General features: G+C 50.6%; 2 long non-coding RNA genes across 2 annotated transcripts in view; both read left to right on the top strand.

Annotated features, from left to right (window-relative positions):
- The first annotated feature begins 441 nt into the window (after nt 1–441).
- LOC141374061 (uncharacterized) lies at nt 442–8,630 on the top strand. The gene is made up of 4 exons (XR_012380608.1): nt 442–575; nt 1,571–1,653; nt 2,137–2,279; nt 7,073–8,630. It is a non-coding gene; the product is annotated as an uncharacterized lncRNA (long non-coding RNA).
- Nucleotides 8,631–12,233: 3,603 nt separating this feature from the next.
- Nucleotides 12,234–15,647, top strand: part of LOC141374062 (uncharacterized) — a 19,110-nt gene continuing 15,696 nt past the window's right edge. The window contains exons 1-2 of the long non-coding RNA XR_012380609.1: nt 12,234–12,604; nt 14,071–14,191. This is a non-coding gene — a long non-coding RNA (uncharacterized lncRNA). The remainder of the gene's footprint in view (nt 12,605–14,070; nt 14,192–15,647) is intronic.

Consider the following 15,647-nt stretch of genomic DNA (forward strand, 5'->3'; position numbering starts at 1 on the left):
CATCCGCGGAGCACTGCCCCTCCGCACCGCTTTTTGCGAAAGCCCGGGGCCTCTGGGTTTTTACACCCCGATTTCCAGCTGGGGATAAGCTCGAGGCAAACACAAAGCAAAATAAAAACACTGAAAGAGCCCTTAAAAGCCTCGAAAGGAAGAAAGGACAATGAAACGTGATGTAAGAGCCTCGGAACAGCCAGTGACTCAGCGCTTCTGCCCCATCAACACCAGCTGCAGCCCGCGGAGGCTCTCAGAACAGCCCCCCCACACACACACACACGCTGTGACACACACACACACACACACACCCTGTGCAAACACCCCACCGCCTGGAGCGGAGCAAAAATTCAGCCCTTGCACAGCACCGCAGACAAGACCCAAAGATCTCTGCCCCTGCCGCCGGGCAGAATGCCTAAGGGTATTTCTTGCACGTTAATTCCGCTTTCTATTAACATCTTTTATCCAGACTCTATCCCTAAGGAGCTGGACGCGTGTCCCTGGGGGCAGAGTCAGCAAACTGGAACCAGTACCTGCCTGCAAGCCCGCTGTCTCTCCTCTGACACATCACAGGGTGAAATTTGGTTAGTGGTGTGGGTTGGAGTGCTGGCTTCCGCAGGAGGCTGGGCTCGGAGGGGATGGGGGGTTGCGTGTTCAATCCCCACCCTTTGTGAGTCAGGGAGGGGGCTGGGAGAAGATTTGCCCGGACTACACATGGGAGTGGGAATCTGTCCCGTGGGATTTTGACTCAGGCAGTGACTCTGTCTGCAAACGCATCATCTTATTAAAAGTTGCATTTGTAAACTCAGCCTTTACCACAATTCAGAGTCGGTTGAAGTAACCCTTCCCGTGGAGTCGGCTTGTGTTGGCTCCACTCTTCCCAAACGGCTCTGCTACCACAGGGCCCGCCCCAAGGAACTCTGCCCATGAGGCTGGTCCCTGAGGCCTGATGCTCCCATCCAGCACCAAATCCACATTGCACCAGCACCGTCCTCGAGATTCAATCCCAAAGCAGCCTTATTTCTGTCACCCAGAGCTCCTTCAAAATGTATTCCACAGGGAAAGCTCTCTCCTGCCATTCGATAAAAAACTCCATGAACTCCAGAATTTTTCTGCTGGCTCAGGTATGAGATCATTCTATGGACGGACATTCAAATCACAAAACACAGTCTTGTTTCAGAAATTAGGTGTCTGAGCCAAGAATCCAGCAAACATTGTAATGTTCATTCCAAGGTGGGGCTTCCCAGCACTTCCTGTGCCCAGCACAGTGGGAAGGAGCAGGGCTCCGGGTGCGGCATGGCTCTTATCAGGCTAAGGACGTGGCAGATAGTTGAATGGACTCTCTTTCCTGGGTCTGCTTTTTTCTTTGTTTTGGTCTCACTTAGGCACCCAGATGCCATCCTCAGGCTGCTCCCCCTGCACACCTCTCAGGCCAACTCTTGGATCAAATTCAGGATATCACCTAGCCTGCTCTCTCCCTCCTGAGGCCCATACAGGTTGGTCCCTGCTCTCTGCAGGGTGCAGTTCTTGCTCAAATGAAGCCCTGTTTTCTCTTTTCTCTACCTCTTCCCACTGCCAGGGCTGCTGCTGGAGCTTTCTGAGCCATTCTGCAAACGCAGGTCTCAGAGTGGATCTTCTCTTGCGAGATGTGAGAGAAAGGGGGTAAGAGCCCCAGCCCCACCCCTCTTGGGGAGGCCAGTGCAGTCATGGCTTTCCTGACAAATCCCCCTCTCCTTTTTCTTGATCCTTCTATATCCCTTCATGGGTGAACCCTACATGGTTTCTGAGGGCTATGAAAACCAGTTTCTGGACATTTCCTTTGAAAATCTGCATATGGTCTGTGTGACAAATACACGTGCCTCAAATGAATATACTATTCAACCAGCCACCTGTCTGGGGCACATTAGAGTCGTCGTCTGTAATACTACCCGCCCTCAGGAGGGCTCCAAGCATACCAGTCTGAGCACATGGCCCTTAGGTAAAAACGGTGTTTACATGCACCTATTAATGGTGTTATGAACTCGCTTCACTTTCAGCTTCTTATAGTTTTGAGATCAGAAACCTTTATCATATCACATTGAGGATGGAAAACCTCTGCATATTTTTTATTTTTAATTTTTTTAAATATTTTTATTTATTTGTCAGAGAGAACACAGGCAGGGGGAGTGTCAGGCAGAAGGAGAAGCAGTCTCCCCTCCGAGCAGGGAGCCTAACGTGGGACTCAATCCCAGGATGCTGGGATCATGACCTGAGCTGAAGGCAGACACTCAACCAGCTGAGCCACCCAGGTATCCCACTTCTGCCTCTTTTTAAATTTGCATTTTCAAATATAAGCTATAGTTTGTAATTCTTAATATTCAACAGTAAGTATTATGACACCATAAAAAAAAAAAAATACTATCTGACCTCCTCAACCCCCTAGACCTGTCGGGATTTGGACAAGACCAGAGGAGAAGCTCTGGGAACTCGCATGCTGTCAGTGGTGGGTTGGAGTCGGTGCGTGTCTGTTCCCAGCTCCCAAGTTCTGGAATATCACATTGGTAGTTTGAGATTGGCCGTGGTGAGAGTATTTCCACCGTGTATTTGAGCAAGTGCTGCAAGTTAGAGCTTTCTCTCCTTTCCCCACCCAAAGCTGATTATTAAACACCCATATACTGCTGCATGCAATTACAATGCAATAAATTTTATTGCTATATATGGTCTATATCTGGAGGCCTCACATGATGTGGCTGGAAGACAAGGCTCCTGGGTAGAGCTGTGATAAAGAGGAGAGCATCAGAACGAAGGCTTTGCCTCCTATAGGACTATCCCTGGGAGTGGCCCCAGAGATGTGCCCAAGGGCAGGACAATAGGGTTCTCAGGGCCTGAGGAAGCACCTGCTTTCTGGGAAAAGTGATTTCCTAACAGATGGGGGAGAGGAGTGGGTGTGGGTTCTCAGAGTGGGAAGGCAAGCTGGGATGGCTAGAGTGGCCCTGGGAAGCAGGGTGGCCCCATTTCAGGCCTAGACCAGTCTCCACTCCCGCAGGTCCTCCCTGATGCCTGGATGCACGGAAGGCCACTCCAGCCCCACGAGCAGCATGGCCTCTGTGGCCCCAGAGCTGGGCTCCACCTCCTGGCTCTTAAAGGCAGCAGAATCTAGGATAGAGGAGGCCACCCCACAAGAAGGGAACAGAGGGGGCATCAGTAGCCATCCAGGATGGCGGAAGCCTTCTGGGGAGCTGGCAAGGGTAGGCGGGGGGTGGGGGGTCACCTAGGATTTTGCTCCTCTGGCTTTGATATCTTACCCCAGGGTGGTAAGGATGGCCCAGACTCAGAGCACAAGGCCAGGGCCAGCGAGCACCCCAGGCTCAGGGTGTGGAGGGCCAGTCCCTGACAGTGACAATTATGACGCTCCCTGGAGGGGCCTCAGGAACAGAGGAAAGCCTGTCACTAACAGTGAAGCGGCCTGCAGCAGTGACCCAGTGAACGAGCAGTTTGGCGGGGCCAGCCTCCTAAAGGAGCCTGAGCGCACTGGGGGGAGGAGTCAGAGCCCAAACAGGTGAATGACGTCCACAGATCCACACCCCCGGGGTCCATCTGAGATGCCGTCTGTCACCCTGGTTCCGAAGGCAGGAAAACTTCTACACGGCAAATCTGCTCCGTTTTCTCTATTGCTGTGGATTTTGTTTTCTTCTCAGACTATCTTTACGGAAACTGTGTCTCATTGGATTTTTGTTGTTGTTGTGTTCTGCCCGCTGTGGAGAGCCCCATTCGCTTTCTAATCCTGTTCGAGAGTCTCAAGCATATGAGAAATTAAGCCAAACTTGCCATTCTTCAAAATGTTTAAATTTCCATGTAAGTCCCGTTGGCCTGGTTTTCTTTTGTCTTCTTGGGGCACAGAATCCAGAACAACACTACGCTCTGAGCTGTGGCGGGAGGAAGACAGCAATATCAGAGAGCAGTGGACTGTTAATCCTAACGAGGGACAGAACCAGAAAAGCCACTACTTCCTTCCCGGTCACACGTCCTGTGGGAGAGAAGCTGCCAAACATGAGCCTTGCTTGCTTTTTAAACCTCAGCGAAGGAGAGCATAGATGTAAGGAAGGAGAGATTAAATTCTAACGGAAAGATATGCATTTGTTTTTGAATGTTGGAAACACAGCAGCTCCATCAGGGAGTAGTGATAAATTTTACACTTTGACATCCAAATCTTAAAAGGTAGTGAAGTCCAAACGTGTTCTGAGCCTGGGTGGCTCAGTCAGTTAAGCACCTGCCTTCGGCTCCGTTCATGATCCCGGGGTCCTGGGATCGAGTACTGACTCGGGCTTCCTGCTCAGCGGGGAGTCTGCTTCTCCCTCTCCCTCTGCCACTTCTCCTGCCTGTGCGCTCTCTCAAATAAATAAATAAAATCTTTTGAAAAATAAATACATGATAGTTATTCCAGATCTGGAGGTAACAGGGCCTCCACTAGTAAGGTTATATAGCATCAGTCCCCGGTCTGACTTTCCATGGAGTCTTGCTCAGGACAGAGGTCCTGGGCCCCAGTCCACCCTGCTGGGGCTGACGAAAACCTGCTGATCCGGCTTACATCTCTCTGAGCTTATTTAAAATGGGTGAAGACCCCCCCAAATTGTCATGTCCATTACTATACTGCCATCTAATGGCGAGGTGTATTAAAACACAAATGTCAGGGACCACTGACCACTCAAGGTTTTTTTCATAGCAGTTATAATGTATCTCTCTGTCTCTCCAGAGAAGTCACCAAATGGCCCCCATAGTTCACAGAAAGGAAAGTCATGAAGTCTCTAATTTGACTATCTGAAAAAAGATTGTGTAAGCATCAGTGAGGACAGGAGGATTTCTAAAATACTCCCGAAGTGTGCATGGTAAGAGAAGACTGCTCTTTTAGGAGAGTTGTTTACACTTTCCTGCATATGAGAATTTAGGAACAACAGAAGGATTTGTACAATACAGTATGTGTATAATGAATTATTATCTTACAGAAAGGAGGACAAAAATTTCAATCATAACCCCATGCAGACACTCTCCGCTGCTCTAAAAATAAAGTCCCACGGCACAGATTTAGTTCCATTGCTATATAAGAAAACACTGATATATTACCAGTCCTTTGCCCTCTGCTCCTGCTGGTCAAGATTTTAGATTACTGGTTTTCCTCCCAGTGCTAAATGTTGGAAGCGGAGATTGGGGGAAATTTACTGAGCAATGAAAATGAAGACTGCCTCTCCCTCCCCCATGTCCCCCCCCACCCCACTCCTAACACACAGGACACACATATCAGGGATTTTTCCACTTCCTGAGCAATTCCATTAGTGTCACCAATAACTCAACTCTAAGTCACATCGGAAGACAGCTGGAACCCCGAGAATTCCTGGGTGCAGCTAGCCGGTCCACAGTGCACAGAGGCTTGCTGCAGAATCCCCAGGACTCCGTGCTGCTGAGAGGTTGGCATAGACTAATGACAACAGACATTCGACCAGCTTCGGGGGAATGAAGGGCCATGGGAACAGCGAGCATGATGGGTAGGTAAATTGGTAAATTAGGATACCCTGAAACTTGGCTTCAAACACCAAGTATGCTGTGCAATTTTGAGAAATACTGTTAGCGAACTTAAAACAATCTAAAAATGCAACTTGCAAGTTGACTTCCAACCAGGGAATGGGGCAGGGATCACCGTTAGACCAGAGAAAATACCTTCTGGGGTGAGATCCATACTGTGTGCCCTTTCCCAAACAGCGCCCCTCCCCAGCTTTTGGAGCACAGAGTGGTAGAAAGGTGTGCTGTTAGGTTGTTTTTGTGGGTTTTTTTTTTTTAAGATTTTATTTATTTATTTGTCAGAGAGAGAGATAGCGTGAGCACAAGCAGGGGGTCCGGCAGAGGCAGAGGGAGAAACAGGCTCCCTGCTGAGCAAGGAGCCGGATGCGGGACCTGATCCCAGGACGCTGGGATCATGACCTGAGCCAAAGGCAGACACTTAACCAACTGAGCCACCCAGGCGCCCCAGGTGTGCTGTTAGGTTATAAGCATACCTAGAAGCACGGAACTGTACAAAACGACCACATCTCCTCCCAGTACACAGTTACGACAAAACTACCAGGCACATCTTCTAAATCCATGATTTTCTTTTTCTTTGTATTTATTTATTTATTTGAGAGAGAGAGAGACAGAGAGAGAGAGAGAATGAGTGGGAGGGCCAAAGGGAGAAGGAGAGAATCTCAAAGCAGATTCTCCGTTGACCATGGAGCTCAACTCGGGGCTCAATCTCACGGCTCTGAGATCATGACCTGACCCGAAACCAAGTGCCAGTCGCTTACCGCCTGCACCACCAAGGCTCCCCTAAGTCTGTGATTTTCTAAGTGCTGACCAGAGCCAGCAGCAGCAGCTTCACCTAGGAACTTATTAGAAATGCAAATTCTCGGGGCACCTGGGTGGCTCAGTCCATGAAGCGCCAACTTCAACTTAGGTCATGATCCCAGGAGGGTCCTTGGATCCAGCCCCGCATTGGGCTCCCTGCTCAGCGGGGAGTCTGCTTCTCCCTCTCCCTCTGCCTGCCACTCCCCCGATTGTGCTTTCTCTCTCTCTCTCTGTCAAATAAATAAATCTAAAAATAATAATAATAATAAAGAAATGCAAATTTCCGGCCTGACACCTGACACTAGACCTACGTACAGAGTAGGAAACTCTGGGATGGGTACAGAAGTCTGTGTTTTAACACATTCTCTGGGGGATTCTGCTACAGACGTAAGCTTGAGAACCCTACCTGAAGGATGCAGTTTGTTGGTTAACAGATGGCAGGCGAGGTTGTGACCAAGTAAGTTTAGCTAGAACCTGAAGCTCTGGGATCAATTGGCCCCTGTGTCCTCAGCTCCCTCCGTGTCCAGCAACGTGTCATCCTGGCCCCGAGCACCCCAGCAGTTCTAGTAGGTTTTGTCCACCTCCAGAGCCTGCTTCATCTCCCTGGGAATGAGCGAAAGCCACTGGAGCGACACTAGTCATCCACGTTGGAGCTCAGCAGAGAGGTCCTCAGGGACGCTCGATCTCCTGTTTTGTGGTTTAATCTTTAGCATCGGTGGTTTGCTTTCAGGTCCAGCAAAAATGGTTGGCAAGCTCGGCTGTTAGGTGGGAGAACTGGAACAGGAGACCTCGCTGTGCTCAGAGGAAACCGCGCGACCAGCCAACCGCTCCGGGGACTGAGACAGCAACAGACCCAGCATCACTTCACAAAGAGCACAGAAAGCGACGGATTTTAGGGCTTTTCTTTTATTTTCTGATAAAGTTACAGAAACGTCTAAATACAACTTGAAAACCCACCTTCCCACCACCTAGAATGAATGACTATTAACATTGTGTCTGCAGATGAGCTGGGAGAACAGAGAGCGGTTGGAACAGGGCGAAGCAAGGAAGTTTTTCTGAAGTAATTCTTAACAAAGGACGTCCTCGTGCTTTTATCAGAAAACATTTCCACTGTGAGGTCTCCACATAGCTGCTAATAATAACTTGTAAATTTGCCTAGCTGGCGGCTGGAGCATTGGAATTTACGAATAACAAAGAGCAGAAAAAGAGCTGAAGAGGAAGCCAGCTCTTTTCCTTGGGAATAAACACAACGTGCTTTTGAACAACCCTCCCCTTTCCTCCAAAGAGAGCAGGAAAGAACTCAGGCTAGTCCAAGGACAAGCAGGCTATGGATCATTAAAGTGGAAGGCTTTTCCATCCCTGTTAGTGGAGTCAGAGCCGGAGGCAGGAAGCCCAGAATCGAGAACCACCACCAAGGACATGCCCCTCACTGGCTCTGACCTTGAACTATGTTTGGTGTCACCCACAGACCCGGGAGGCCCTAAGAATGCGTGAAGTCAAGTTCATGAGCCCTGGTGTTTGTTCCCAGGGTGGGGAAAGGGTGGAGTTGTCACGGCTGGAGGGCTGGTCACCAAAGAGGACAAAGCCTTGCGGGGGCCTGAGCTGGCCAAGGAGTAGGTGGGAGGGGCTGTCATCCCTGCTCCAACCCAGTTTCCCAGCAACATGGAGAACCTCCGAGTGAAATCACCTGTGGCCCTGAGGACCTGCCTTCTATTCTCTGATAAGCTCACTCCACCTCTAGAGGCAAAAAATACATAGTAAAATACTCATCCTCCCACTTAACCTCGACCGGGAACCTCATTCTTGCTTGGAGAAACCCGTTTCCCGTTTCCCCGGCAGGCAGAACAAAGTTGGAGGGGGGCAGGGGAGTCTTCAGTCTGTGCAAGAGGGCAGGGGTGCCTAGACCAGATACCCACTGGGCACCTCCCTTTTGTGTACCTATCGGTGAAATGAATATACTCGTTGGCGAATTTAATAAAGTTAAGCATGCAGCTCAGCTGGGCAGCCTCAGCAAAACTTCCTGCACCCCCTCCCCCGGCAGGTGCACAGCTGGGTTTCTATCACCCGGTGCCCCACTTCTCAGGGCAACGCTGCATGCCCTCATGGTTCCAGGCTTTATGATGCCCGCCTGCTCCCCCACCCACCACACACACACTGGTTGTGCTTCTTCCCAGATCTCTCAGAAGCTCTTTAGAGGCAGTGGGAGCCTGTTCGCAGCGGCCAGAGCACCGTGCCGAGGAAGCCTGCAGAAGCATTCAGGCCCATTAAAAACCAGTAACAAGAAATGGGTTTTTCACCTGGTTTCCTATGGAAAAAATAATATGGGGGGGAGGCGAGTTTAGAATACACGTGTGGGTGGATGCATATGCATGTTCTTACGTCGATTAGAAATTCTTTCAGCCAATAAACATTTCTTGGTACCTACTATGTGCAAAGCTCTGTGCTCTCTGATGACAAACATGAGTGAGACACTGTCCCTAACTTCCAGGAGCTCACAATCTAGAGAAAAATCACACATACAAACTAGAAAATCGTATCATAAGTCCTATGATAAAGGCTCATTCATCTATTCGACAAAGATGGACTGTGCACGATGTGCCAGCTTCAAGGGTGAACAAATAATTTTGAGAGCACGGAGGCCAAATGTAACTACCATTCCTCTTCCGAACACAAAGGATGTGACAGGAGAGCCGCCATGCACACGCTCTTTGAGGAGAGGGTCCTTCTTTTTGCACAACCATCCCACCTGGTGTGTACCCACAAACATCTAACATATACTGCTTCCCAAGGATGGATTTCCTGTCACTAGTCAATTTCAACCCGATCTTTCTTTGTTGGAAAGAAGGTTTTCTGGAGGCAAGCCTGAACTGAGTCTCAGAGGATGTGTGGGAATGAAACCAAGTTGTGTGTGTCAGAGGGACTGCTCGAGAAAGACAGGAGAGATGCCGTGTGGGCACGGAGACCGCCACGCAATCCAGCGTCTTGAGCATAGAGATTCCAAAGCCTTGACCTTGCCGGAGTTGTTTGCAGTTTAGCAAGCTTCCGGGAGCCAACCCCATTCTTGAAGGATGGCATGGCAACTAGAAGGCCAGCTTCTTAAGTCAGAGTGGCTCTGGCCGGTGGGCCATGCGGCTTTGGAATCTGGATAGATGCAGAAGGATGCTGAGTGAGTGGGAAATTGGAGCAATTTGCAAAGTCAGTGATTTTGTCATCAACTGAGGGCAGCTGCCGTCTCTTTGTGGCTCCCACCTCTGTCCCCTCCGTGCAGAGCCAAGTTTGCAGGAGCTGCACTTTGCTGTGCTCCCTCAGCCCCCACAGCCCACACCCCACCCTCCCCTGCACCTGCCTTTGCGAAGGCCACGAGTCCCTCTGGTTCAGCTGCCACCGATATGCCACTAAAAATTCCCAAATCCCCATCTACAGCTCAAATGCCTTTTTTTTTCTTTTCAATGTGATAAAATACATTTAACATAAATTTACCATCAGAACCATTTGGGTTTTTTAAAGTGTACAGCTCAGTGGCATGAAGCACAGTCACACTGTTATGCAACCATCCTCACCATCTGTCTCCAGAACCCTTTCGCCTCACAAACCTGAAACTCTGTACCTGTTGAACGTTCCTCCCTCTCCCAGCCCCTGGCAACCACTGTTCTACTCTCTGTCTCCATGAGTTGGACGACTCTAGATACCACATAGAAATGGAATCACACAGTATTTGTCCTTTTGTGACTTGTTTATTTCACTCAGCGTAATGTCCTCAACCCATGTTATAGCAGGTGTCAGATTTCTCTCCTTTTTAAGGCTGAATTATACACACATACAAATAGACATACTACACTTTGTTGATCCCTTCAGCCATCGATGGATACTTGTGCTATTTGAATAATCCACTAACATGGGTGCACAAATATCTTTTCGAGACCCTGTTTTCAATTCCTTGGGATAAATACCCACAAGTGGAACTGCTGGATCATATAATAATTCTATCTTTAATTTTCAGAGAAACGGTCATACTATTTTTTTCCACCACTTTACATTCTCACCAACAACGTACAAGGGTTTCAGCCTTTCCCCATCCTCGTCAACGCTTGTAATTTTCTGGTTTTCTGATATTAGCCATCCTCATGGGAGTGAGATTCCAATGGCTTCTATCAATGCTAGACTTGCATAGCCAGCTGCCTTCTGACATTTCCATCTGAATATCTCAAGGAACCTTGAACTTGACTTGTTCAAAACTAATCTTTTCCCCCCAAACCTGATCCCCTCTGGAGTTCCCTGTGGGAGCAAACCACCACTGTTCCTCCAGGTGCCCGAGCCGGACGCTGGAAGCTACTCTTGTCCATTCTACCAATCCTAGCTCCTTGGTACATCCTGAACCTTCCCTCTTCTCCCCACTCGGTCCTGATGCTTTCATCCGAGCTGAGGTCAGGGTCACCTCCCCTGGGAATGCCCACGCCAGTCCCTGCCTTCTGTCCCGCTCCCGCTGATTTATTCTTCCCACTCCAGCCCGAGTTATCACTTTAAAATGCGGATCGGATCCCATCTTCCCGTTTAAAATCCTTCAGGGGCTCCCCAGTGTCTTCAGGATAAAGCCTGAAGTTGTTAGAATGACAACTCCGTAGCCTGGCCCTTTCAGATCTGGACAAACCTTAGCTCTTTTCACTTCCTGGCTTTGTCCTTCGAGTGCATATTGAATGGCTAGCAGTGGCCCAAATATGCTACAATTGCAATTCCTCTCCCCAAGAATCCTCACCTGGAACACCCTCCCCAACTCCAGCTTCCTCCAGTACCTAACCCTGTTGAAATGTCACCTTCTCTGGGCCTCTGGCTCCTCCAGCTGGGCTGGGACCCCATCCCCTAGACAGAGAGCACATTTAGGTTCTGGACTGTGTTCTATTTATCTTTGCATCCCGGTGTCGGGCTCAGAGTTTGACACATACTAAACACGATCAGGGCAGCCAAAGCAGGCTTCCTGGAGGAGATGACAACTCACCTGAGTCCTAACAAATGGCGAAAAATTGGCCAGATGGAAACAGGTCAAGGAATATCTCAGGAGGCAGAGGCAACAAGCAAAAAAGCGTGCAGGTGTGCGGTTCAGACCAATGCATCGGAGAAACGTGGGTCGTGCAAGGTGGCTGGGTGGCTGGGGCAAAGGGAGTGGCAGAGACGAGGCCAGGCATGCTTGTCAATGGACTCACAGCAGAAACACCCTCGGGCCGTCCTGGCCAGGGCTCCAAAGCATGGAGCTATTCTATAAGACTAGTCAGGGGTGACCCATGAGCCCCGGCATTCAGAATTAAGGCGCTGATGACAGATAAATGCATTATCCTCCCAGACTACGCATGCTTGAATTAAGTGGTGGATCGGCCATTCCCCAAATAGACCTTCATGAGGCCATTTGTTGAATTGAACTGACAAAAAGCATTAATACAAGAAAAATATCGATAATAATGAACTGTCTTATATCCACGAAAATATAATAAGATAGTATTAATAAAGTTTTGAAATGAAATTTGGGTGCTTCCGGATATCAGTCAGAGGCTAAGGGAGAGACACGTACGGGCTGGAGATGACAAGGCTCCTGAAATTGGGAAGCACCAGTCCTTCCCACAGTCTGAAGGTCAAGAAGTCAGAGGAGGTAAGGAGTGGAAGCAGGAGGGATGGGAACAAGAGAGGAGAGGTTAAAAAGGGTCAGATGGTGAGCAGAGAACAGCACCAGTGGGCTTAGAGGACCTTGCCGTTTCTCCTTCACACCGTGTCCCCTCAGTGACAAAGGCTCTGAACAATGGTGGACAGAGTCCTGATGTCACATATGGCCGCAGACCATTCCATGAGTCTATGGAAACCAGTCCCCAGCATCGGGTAAGATGGTTCTGGATTCTCACCTGTGATCCTCGTATAGCTGGGGCGTTGGGGATGAGAGCACCTGGCTCCGGGGTCCCAGACAGACCAGGTTCAGCCACTCCCTGCTGACAAAATCAAAGGCAGAGAGCGGAGTGAAACAGGAAAGGAATGTATTTTCGCAAGGCCAACGCCGGGCTTTGCCACCTGCCCCTGACTTGACTGGGAAGACTCGCATAGACATGGCCTGGGATGCCCTGGCAGCACCAGGGGGAGAGAAGAACCCTCCTGCGTGGCCCATCGTCTTCCCCTGGGTGCTCTGTGAAAGGCGGGGAAGGGGGACCCCGAAGCCTCGGCAAAACCACGGCCCTGGCCCCACAGGAAAAGTTCCCCGGTGAAGTCACACCCTCCACGGAGGCAGGTCAGAAAGGCTGGGGAAAGAGGTCTTCTCTGGGAATTGGGCATGGGGGAAAAGGGCCACAGAGAGTCAAAAGCCAAGGCTGCAGGAAACAAAGTGCAGGTGGCGGCGGAGGGGGCGGGGGGGGGGCGGGGCGGGTAGTGACCGGCTAGTGTTCGCGTGCTGCCACCTCCCGGCGGACTTCAGAACTGCAGAGCCGCCCTCCTGGAACAGAGATGCAGACAGCGTGCATTAATTAATGGGGCACCCGGATGCGGGCGGCGTAAGACTAGGTCCCCGACCTTGCTGACATTGCGGTTCAGGATTGGAGAGACAGTAGCAGGTCGTGTGTGGTAAGTGCGAGCGACAGAAGAAGGTGTGCACGCCAGAATGGCGGGATATTTCCACCTCCACCCTGTTATCCAGTCCTCCAATTGCAAGTCACAAATACTCCCTAGATCCACCCACTTCTCCCCGCTGCCACTTCTCTCCTCATCCAGTTCTCATTTTCTGCCTAGCCTCCTGTCTAAATATTCGCTTTCTTTCCCTCAATCATCCACATCAGCCTGCTTAAAATCGTTTAGTGTTTTATCATTGCTCTTAGGATGGAGACCAGTTCAGGTGGGCGCTCACTGGGGTCCCTCCTCCTCACCCTCAGTGGGATGCTTTAACCACGGTGGCGTCTCCCTCCGAGGCTTCCAGTAAGACTCAACATTATTCCATCCTGAATGGATGGTTCCCAGGGTGGATCACTGGCGGAGGGAGGGTGAGACTAATGGGGGGGGTGAATGTAGGAAAAAGGTAGTGGAGAGAGACCATTAAAGTCAGAAGACCTCCAGGCTGATTACCCCTAAAGCATGTGAAGTGCATACATAACTTTCTCTGGGTCTCAGAGTGAATGATGTTGTGCATACATTGCGGGGAAAGTGTCCTAATCACCTACTTGGCGTCCTACCCTGGGGCTCTGCCTGGTTGGATTCATGCATTCTGCAACCTGTAGGGAATTCCTGTCATCTAGGAGGTTATACCCACCCGTGGCCCCCAGAGGGCACTGTGGAGGCGCTCTCGGGCAGCTTGTCCGGCACTCAGGTGCTGATCAACTTCCAGGGTCAGTGGCCCCAGATGTGAAAGCTGCTGAGGTCAAAGCAATCTGATGATTATGGAGCAGGCTGGGTGGGGGAGTGGGGGAGAGTGAATGTCTACTCTGTGAGCTATCTGAGAGTCCTAGAACAAACATATTTTGTTGGGTTAGCTCCTTGCAACCAAGGAGCCATGACATGTTATCTGGTTCACATCTGGTTGGCCAACCACAGATGGTGAGCAACATATATTGTACAAGCCTTGGATGGTAGCTGCCAGAGGAGGAGGTGGCTGGGAGCTCCTGAAATGTGCTCAGGAGTCCATCGTGGTGCTTGGGGGCTAGTCAGGAAGGGTAGATGGGATGGCTGGGAAAGAAATTACACCACCTTGCTGAAGACATCTCTTACCAGTGGGAACGAGCCAGGAGTAGGTCAGCAAGGAAGGGTGAAGACGAAGCACAGAGCACACAAAGTCCAGGGACATTTGGCACTGGAGAACGTACTGTGATCCTCAGACCGCCCCCGGACAGAGGTAAGCGGTGGTGCCACAGTGTGGGATGTCGTCAGGCAGACAACAGAGAAGAATGTCCCTTTCTAAAAGAGCCCTCTGACCCCTCTTGTGGCCAGATTCAGAGAAAAGTAGGCACAGAGGAGGCCCCCCTCTTCTGCTGGAGAAATCATTCATTCTCAACAGCATGAAGCTAACCCGGGTCCGGATAAGCCAGACGACAGCGGAGGTGGTGGGTACTTGGCCGTGCTGGGAACAGGAGTCCGAAGTAGAACAAAAAGTAGGAGTTCTCGAAGAAATGGCTCCCCCTTTATAGGGTGCAGGGGTGGTGGGTGATAACACTAAGCTCTGGACATGCTCCTCCCTGGGAGATGGATGGCGAAGGGCTCATGAGTCACACACCCTCCCCAGGGGTGGTGGCAGTATCCACCTCAATCCAGGTGGCCCCTGGTCTTCTGGAAGCCTGTTCTGTCAGACCAAGGCTTGCTCCACAATGTCGCAGGTCTACAAAAGCAGGGCCCTCCCTTCCCTTCTCCTCCCCCCTCCGCCCTCAGGGCTCCAGCAGCCTGCAGAACCCTCCTCTGGGGCCAAGCCTGCAAATGCCATCTTGTTATCACCAGTGCTTCCCATGGTACCTGCCATTTAGCAAATGCAGAATAAATAAATCTTGATGGCATGAATTTGAATGGGCCTGCCGACTTTGTGCAGCATGGCCCTGAGAAAGCGCACTTCCAGATTCTTACCTGTAGCAACAGAAACCAATCCTATAGCAGATGAGTGGGGAAAACAGATCCATTGTGAGATGCTGAGTAGCTCAGAAAGTAGCTAGAAGGACAGGAAGGGATGGATGTGGCATAGACGGGCCCAGAGATGAAAGCCCAGGCCACTGCGGGAGAAACAAGGGGAGGACCCCACTGATGCTGCCCATGCCACGAGTGGACACCATGGCCCCCTCAGGGGACGCTGGAGTCAGCGTGGCTGTCACCTTGTCACAACCGGAAGGAGCCCTTGCTTCTTCGTTTCACTAACTCCAAATTGTGACTCTAGGGTGTGCTTCAGATTGGCTGAGTCTAGAAAAGAAAAAGAAAACAAAGGAATCCAGCATAACTCCCTTATACCTCCACGTAGGCTCATTCTTCGCTTTCCTTTTATCATCCGAATTCTTCCATGCACGTGCTTCGAAGAAGAAATCTTGCCTGCCCCTCTGTTCTAGAGGCTGTGGTGCCGCCCAGACCCTCCTCCCAGCTGTCCAGGGCCAGGGACTGACAGCCCACAGAGGCCCCTTTGCCTCCCTTACCCAGGGAGCTGCCTGGCTGAGAGTCCTGAACCTTCTTCCCACCGAGGAAGGGGCAGTTCCAGACACTGACTGACTGGGAGGGGGGCACAAACATTGGCCCCTGGCCTCAGGGCAGGTTATGTCCCAGAGCAGTCCTCCATCAGCCTTTACCTGAGATCACTCCCCTCACCTGAGCTACTCCTT

The sequence above is a fragment of the Callorhinus ursinus genome, unplaced genomic scaffold (assembly GCF_003265705.2).
Source record: "Callorhinus ursinus isolate GAN/ISIS: 27379988/994484 unplaced genomic scaffold, GSC_fseal_2.0 scaffold13, whole genome shotgun sequence".
Taxonomy (NCBI): domain Eukaryota; kingdom Metazoa; phylum Chordata; class Mammalia; order Carnivora; family Otariidae; genus Callorhinus; species Callorhinus ursinus.